Below are 7,944 nucleotides of genomic sequence, written 5' to 3'. Positions count from 1 at the left end.
ATTGGATTATTAAAACATGTTTCCTATCGTGTACTACAATGTACAATATTGTACACAATATTGGTCACATTGGGCAGGGAGAATGTTCTACACACTATATAAAAGCCATGTCTAAACATAGCCACATTGTTCAATGTGACAAATGAAAGGCCATGTTGTTTACCTGATTTTACCATCCTTGTTGTTTTTTTTCTCTGGGAATCAGAGTGAAGAGAGTGAGTGGCCCTTGCTGAAGCTTGTGTCATGTTAGAGTTTATTACATTTTTAAATTAAGGTTGTCTCCAGATTAGTGGAGGCTAGTGGAGGTAGAAATCGGAGGACAGGCTCATTGTAATGCATGGAATGGAATGAGGAATGGTATGTTTGATATTCCATGCATTACAATGAGCCTGCCCTCCAATTTCTCCGTCCACCAGCCTCCCCTGCTCCAGATCTACTTCTGGTGAGGAGTGACAAAGCCAGGCTATTAAGTGCAATGAGGGTGTGAAGAAATGGACCGATAGTAGTTAGCAGATACCTGTGACGTACAAGCGTGGGCCTGCCCCATGCTGAAAATCTGATTAAGAGCTACGGCTAAGCATTAGCGAGCAGTCTCCTCACTTCTCTGCTGTGGGCATCAGGCTAGAAAACAAGTTGTTGATTGCTTCTGTATTGCCAGCTATTTCATGACAGGCAACAATCAAGGCTTGTGAGGGCTAGCATAGAGCCTATTTCTTTAATCTCTCTTCCCAAATGCACCCACCCACCCATGCACACACACACACACACACACACACACACACACACACACACACACACACACACACACACACACACACACACACACACACACACACACATACACACTCACGGGGATATAGACAGAAAGAACGGTATAGGTCTACTGGACCTCCTATAGGTGAATATAGTAAACACAACAATGTTTATTTATTGTATTTTTCACTGCCAGTGGGAAATAGTCATTGGACTATCCTGAAAACAAAACTGGTCTGTCTCTTCATAACCTATAGGGATGCTCTTTCATTAGGTTATTTTCCCCATAGCCACACAAAGCAACAACCCCCCTAGTTGAAGCGATTTGCTGTTCACAATGCGTCAGCTTAACCAGCTAGGTCAGGTCAAGTTGACTCAGACAATAGAGACTTTAGTGTCTCACCCAAGACTGCACAACAGCTCGCAGTGGTTACCAAGGCACAGAAACAAACTACCACGGTCAGCGTCATTCATCAGTTGGTTGCTCATATAGCTAATAAGGTACAGCTCATGTTTATCCCCTCTGCACAGTTTTAACTTGTTGCTTTATTGCTCATAAAATTAAGATTTGTGCTCATGCTCATAAAATCTGAATTGTGAACATATTCATTCAACTATTTTTCCTACATTTGCCATCCATGGCTGGTTTGGACTTACACAAAGCATCACTGTGTTAACATTATTTTCCAAAACCTTTTAAGGTAATTACATTTCCAAAACATGTTATGGTCTTTACATTTTGTTTTAAAGGGATAGTTCACCCAAATGCTAACAGTTAGCAATTTGTGACAATGGCCAGATAAACAGAACTGATGTTTGGATTTAAGTACAGTATGACCTTGTACATAGACTCCTTTCAGTGTAAGGAACCAAATATGTGATTTTGTAATTTGGGTGAACTATCCCTTAAATGCAAAACAAACAGATGGCAACCATTAACAATGCTCTCTGACACGCACATTTTCAAGCTAGAGGCAGTTTCCATACTACAAGCTAGACCATTTCCATACTACAAGGTAGATCCATTCTCTTGGTACGATATACAGTATTGGTTTGAGCTTGTACCCTCATGTGTACATTTATATTTTTTGGTGCACAACCATTTATTGGATTTACACCAAAATTGCACAGAGGGCAAAATGTCAATATTTTCATTGTGCTCGAACAGCGGTATGGTCGTTAGTTCTCCAGTGTGTTAACTCAATACTGACATGTAGCTGTAAAAAACATAAGGGCGTCTTCCAGTGAGAGCATGACTCACTCCGGTGAGATGACTGATACTGGAGGAGGTCCAATTATAGCATAGCACTGTGATAATAGGGAGGTAATTGCTTGTTGTCAGCAATACCCACTTAAGGCCTAGCAGCCTGGGGTGTAGTCCAACACTCCTCTCCCATATAGAGGATAAAGACTTCAGCTGTGCCTGGTCACTCTCACTCTCGTCCCTGGCTGGAATTCAAAGGTAGTGCATGGTGTACGTCCTGCAATGTCATTTCCTACTCTGTTGTTGTGTGTGCTGTAGTCTATTGGAGTTGTCATAGGCTTTAGGGCTCCTAAGGGTCCTCCTATACTGTCCCTGTGCACGTCTTGTAAACTGACTTGGTCTTGCATCTCCTCACGCTGCCGCACAGAGATGTCATATTTCACCGCATAAAAGTGTCACTATTGTCAAGCTTTGATTATGAGTTGAAACGGGTTTGGAATGCAACAGTTATGGGACTGAATTGTGCGTCTTGTATCAGCACCATTACATTCTAATAGCATTAATGCACCGTTATCCTTGGAGTTTAGCTTTCAAAATCAATTCTATCACCAGTATCAGAGCATGGATCTCGTGTTGTCAGAGTAGGAACCCAACTCTATCATAGACACACATGTGTACAAAACACTTGCACAAACACCTACCCACACAAGGATATTCACAGATATCGTAACTCAGTTAGAGGGTGCGTATCTTGTACTTGGTAGATGCATATACTTTATGGATGCACACACATGCTTACACAAACATACTCACACATAAACACACGGCTACTAGAGGCAGCCACAATGGCGGATAGGATGCAGGAGACGAACATCTGATTTGTCACATTTGAAACGCTAATGTTTAAACCAAAAGGAAGAGCACACAGTAATGTGTTCATTCATCTGCATAAACACCACCTGTCCCGGCGCAGACAGCTCCTCAAGCAGCGAAAGTTTAGTGGCAGCCTGTGTGTGAGCCAATCAGTGGGGGCCCAGCTGTGGTTTCACGAAACCGGATCGTTTTCAAGTGTCAGAAAGCGCTCTGAGTACTGCTGGTGGTGCTGGAGAGAGAATACTTTCATTTCATGTCATCCGCCAGCGAGACGAAGAGGCGACACGATAACAAAAAGAAAACAGGGTGCGCTATCACGATTGACATCCAAAGGTAATTTATGCTGGCCCTTTATTTACCCGAGCGGCTCGCATATAGATGCTGAGAGTTGTTCTTGAAGGGTAATTTGGAGCATATTTGGCATATTGCAGGCCCTCTTTGCTTAAGAAATTCCATCATTTGTCTCCGGTTCGAGCAATGAGTTATCAAAATCCACAACAGCATTGATCACTGTGCCTTCTTTTATAATGTTATCATCTCGGGAACAGCTCTATAATGCCAAAGATCTTGTTTATTTTCTGTTTTGTTTTTTTATTTTTTTTAGACTGAGACTGGGATGATACTTTGTCAGTTTTCTCCTTAACTTCATTGCAGGAGTTAAAAACATGCCACGTTAGTAATGAAAACGAGAGCTTGCCTCCCATGACAACTCAGACTTTATCGACTCAGGGTGAGGACCAAATACTTTTGTTTCAGGATGGATTATCTCACATTTATAGGTTTTGTATTATCACCCAGATTTTTTATGATTCAAAGATCCAAAGGTGATTAAGACATCTGGGAAGGAAATTGCACCTTTACATTCACTAAATGTATACATATAACCAAAGGGATATCTTTAAACACTCATTCTGTTTTCCTCCTGAAAAACTCCATATCATCCTTATTTTGTGTGTGTGTGTGTGTGTGTTTTTTTCAAGTGATCTGATATTTCAACAATAAATAGACCCTACAGCATCTGTCCTGTTGTCCATCCCAGATAAGACATTTTGGGACACTGCATCCCCTACCTTGGAGCTCAATTCCCTTTTTTGTTCCTGTCCTTCAAAGATGTAATTCAATTACCCATTGCCTTTGATAGTAATAATACAAGGAAAATTATTTTATGTTCTTACACAAGTGTAGTTTAGGTAATGGTCTCTTCTTTCAAGCAGTCTACTTTCAAGAGAAGCTTTTAAAGGTAGAATTGCGGATAAGTCATCCTGTCACTGCAGAAATCATACGAGTGATCCGCAAGGAAGAAAGGAACAATTAGAGATCATTTGGCAAAGAAGCTTTCCATTGCTTTCACTCTAGGAGCTTTTGTCTTTTGTTGACCCCTTTAAGAGCAAAGGGGGGATTCTCTGAGAACCAGGAGAGGGGCCACAGCCGCACTGCCTGCTCTTTCATCTAGCATCGCCATGAGAGCACAAGTGCCAGTGTCCGCCAACCACTTTAATCAACTTAATGCAACTGATGCTGACGATCGTCGTGAGCCCTCGGTCAGAAGAGGTCCACAGATGAATGTCTCTGAGTGGATGTTTTTCACAGGGCTCTGTGGCCAAAAAGTGCTGTCGGAGTTGGGGATGGAGGCATGGGGGAGTCGAGGGTCATGGGACATACAAACAACACCTGTCAGCTAGGGCATGCTGGTCCCTATCCTTCTCCCCCTCCATATCTTCGTCTGTACAAGGGCTACACAGGACTTCTGATATGAAGTGTGGGTGATGGACCTTTGTTTAGTTCAAAGGTTTATACCTCTTTATTCCAGAGTCCCTTTGTGGATCCTTGGGCCTTGAAATATGTATCACTGTCCCTTTCATTCCAGCCATCTGAGGGAGAAATCAAAGCCAAAAGTTTCTCAGACAGTCAGTTTGAAATTGAGAGTCCATACAGTGTCATCATGTGCTAACCTGTTACCCAGAGATAGGAGGTGAGAAAGGGCAGGAGTGATTTATGACCTCCAAACATGGGGATTCACTAGACCTTTACACAAATCATTTGATACTACCCATTCCTGTATTACTACCGCCTCTACTGTTACTGGCCATATGTACAATATGCTAGTTGAAAAAAATTAAGTTAAGCTACCTGAAGAACACTGTATATAGAGTGTATATAGTATATAGCATTTATGTTAAGTCCCTTTTTGCATTGCATTTGACAGTCCAAACAAAAAAGGTGTAAGGGCTGTTATGAGAGGTTTATTGTCCAGAAACCCTGTCATCTAAATTACTTTGAACACATCCCTTCAATTTCTACACATTTCTCACAACCGTCTTTGTGGTTAAGTGTCTGGTTAGGTGCAGGATGTCTTGTAAGCTGTTCTAGGCCCAAGTCATGATGATTTGTGAAGGATGTGAAGTTTTGATCCTGCTTTCTCAGAATCCGTAGTTTATGTGTCGGTGCTAATGAAAAATTCAGGAATTCAACAACCGTACAGTGGAAATCACTTTTCTGCCTACCTGCAAAACCCATGGTAAAACCACTGAGCTGTGTAACATGACAAAAGCATCTCTTAGGAAAAAGTGCAAACAGATCATAGAGCTAATGGGAATTGAGCAGGAATGCCTGTCTCTATCGTTTGCTGTAGATTAGACAGGCGATTTAATTGAGCAGTGTAGCAGCCATACAAGAGGACAGAGAGACACATGGCGCTCCCAGGCATGACATTGTTTTTGACTTAGCAAAGTGCTGAGCTCTGCACCTGACCGCCAACATGGAAACCATCACCCCCTGAAGGAACTACACACACAGATGGCAAGAATACTCTCCTTACCTTCTTCATTAACAACACGGTCATCCAGAGAGAGGCCACAGGACCTTGATTCCACAACGCAGAACATAAATATACAGTACCAGTCAAAAGTTTGGACACACCTTGCCAAGAGTGTGCAAAGCTGTCATCAAAGCAAAAGGTGGCTACTTTGAAGAATCTAAAATATAAAACATATTCTGGTTTGTTTAACACTTTTTTGTTTACTACATAATTCCATATGTGTTCCTTCATAGTTTTGAGGTCTTCAATATTAATCTACAATGCAGAAAATAATAAAAATAAAGAAAAACCATTGAATGAGAAGGTGTGTCCAAACTTTTGACTGGTACTATATATAACATATTTTGAACATCAACAATTCAGCTTTTGCATGAAATTAATTTTCAAAGGTTAGCTGAGAGAGAAAGATAAAGCAAAGCTGTATCACCTTGCTTTTGTCAAATATTGAGACAACCCTAACCTTAACCCTAAAAAAACAAACAAAGGTATGGTGTGTGTGTGTGTGTGTGTGTGTGTGTGTGTGTGTGTGTGTGTGTGTGTGTGTGTGTATGTGTTTCTGTGTGTGTGTGTGTGTGTGTGTTTCTGTGTGTGTGTGCGTGTGTGTGTGTGTGTGTGTGTGTGTGTGTGTGTGTGTTTCTGTGTGTGTGTGTGTGTATATATGTGTATATATGTGTTGTATTGTGTTGTGTTGTATCTGTGTATATGTGTTTATGCATTTTGTTTCCTGAGATACATTTGGCTGTTTGTTCCCATCTTTGGCAAAAGAAAGCTTTGGCCCTCTTTAGATTGGGGAGTGCTCTCACAGAGGTCAAATAACAGATTAATAGGTTCAGTAATGAGCTCCCGGGAGTGTCTACTGTACAGCTCTGATTTCCCCAACTTCCATTATGTCTACAGTACCTATGATAGATGGTGGCAAGTATCATTCACACATCTCAAAGAAAAATGACTGAGATGTCATTTGTGTGAAGGAGACAAAGCTGTAGTGATGTATTGTTCTGATGCATTTTCCTCTTTTGTATCTGTATTTGTCATCTTTGTTAAACTGTCATGGCTGTCTCTTTTTTGTATCTCCTCGGAAGAACAACAAGAATGTTAAGACACCACTCTATTTTCCTTATTGGACTTGATACATTTTCCTATTTAATTATGGAATATATTGTGCATATTCCAGTGGGATCTGACTTTCAGGTTGAAATTGTCTCTCTATGCTGATTTTGGGCCCATTTTTATGAGAAAGCCATATCACATATTCTTAAATTCTCTACATTTAAATTCAATCTTTATTGCGAAAAGTTTAGGTTTTGAATCCAGGCTACTCTGTGCTGTTTCCTCTTTGGCAGAGGCTCATTACTGTAAAAGGCCAAGGAAACCGCTGCTTTGTGCTCAGTTGCACTGTACTTATCGCTAGCATTGCACCTACACATAAAAGGGTGAAAATGTAAAATCTCTTTGACGAGCGGTGAGGTATGTTTAAAATCCGTAACAGTGTCTGGTTGTCTTGTCACTGATTAAGAGGTGGCGGGAGAGAGGCATAATCAGCCGTCAGAGCAGCTCCCGTGGTCAGACATCTTTGTCCAGCATCATTAGCTGACCTTACATGTGTAGGGAATAACCACAGGGGGAGGACAGATAGTCCGGCAGTCACAGGAGACAGATCCTAGGAGGTGATTGCTTTATGCTACACCATGGAGCGATGCTAATGACCTCTGTGCTTTTGCATTAATGGCCTCTGCCGTCACATTATCATGCAGCAGAGGTCTACGAAGAGGTTTCTGCATCGCCGTGACAGTTCAATCAGACAATCAGCTCCATGAATACTCAGTCACAATGAAGATGTTTCAGAGACACATTTTTGATATTGCTTACCAGTTGGTGGAGTTAATCAAATATACTAGTGTACCAATCGGGTCATCAATAGGTAAAATGTGGCGGTTGAAGATGGGATCAGAGGGAGATGTGACTACCCTGAATCAATTTAATCATTGACTTTTGTGATGAGGCCCTCTCCTTGTCTTAATCACTCAGTAATGAGTTACTAGCATGGCAGTTGGATGGAGTGGAGTAACTTCCTGAAGGAACACTACACATCACTGAAAAGAAGGTGCTTATCTTCCTTACTTCAGCAATATACTCCATCATAGCCCCCAATATATTTCATGCAGAGATGTAAAGCCACCTGTGTAACTTAGGACCCCCTTTTCTGTCTGTGAAGCGAGCTGATTGGCCTTGGAACTCATCACTTTTTTCACTGTTGAACTCCTACCAGAGAGAATGCAAATCAAGGGGATATATT

Source organism: Argentina silus, assembly GCF_951799395.1.
Source record: "Argentina silus genome assembly, chromosome: 6".
Taxonomy (NCBI): domain Eukaryota; kingdom Metazoa; phylum Chordata; class Actinopteri; order Argentiniformes; family Argentinidae; genus Argentina; species Argentina silus.
The sequence above is the reverse complement of the archived record's forward strand: the minus strand, read 5'-3'. Positions refer to the sequence as shown.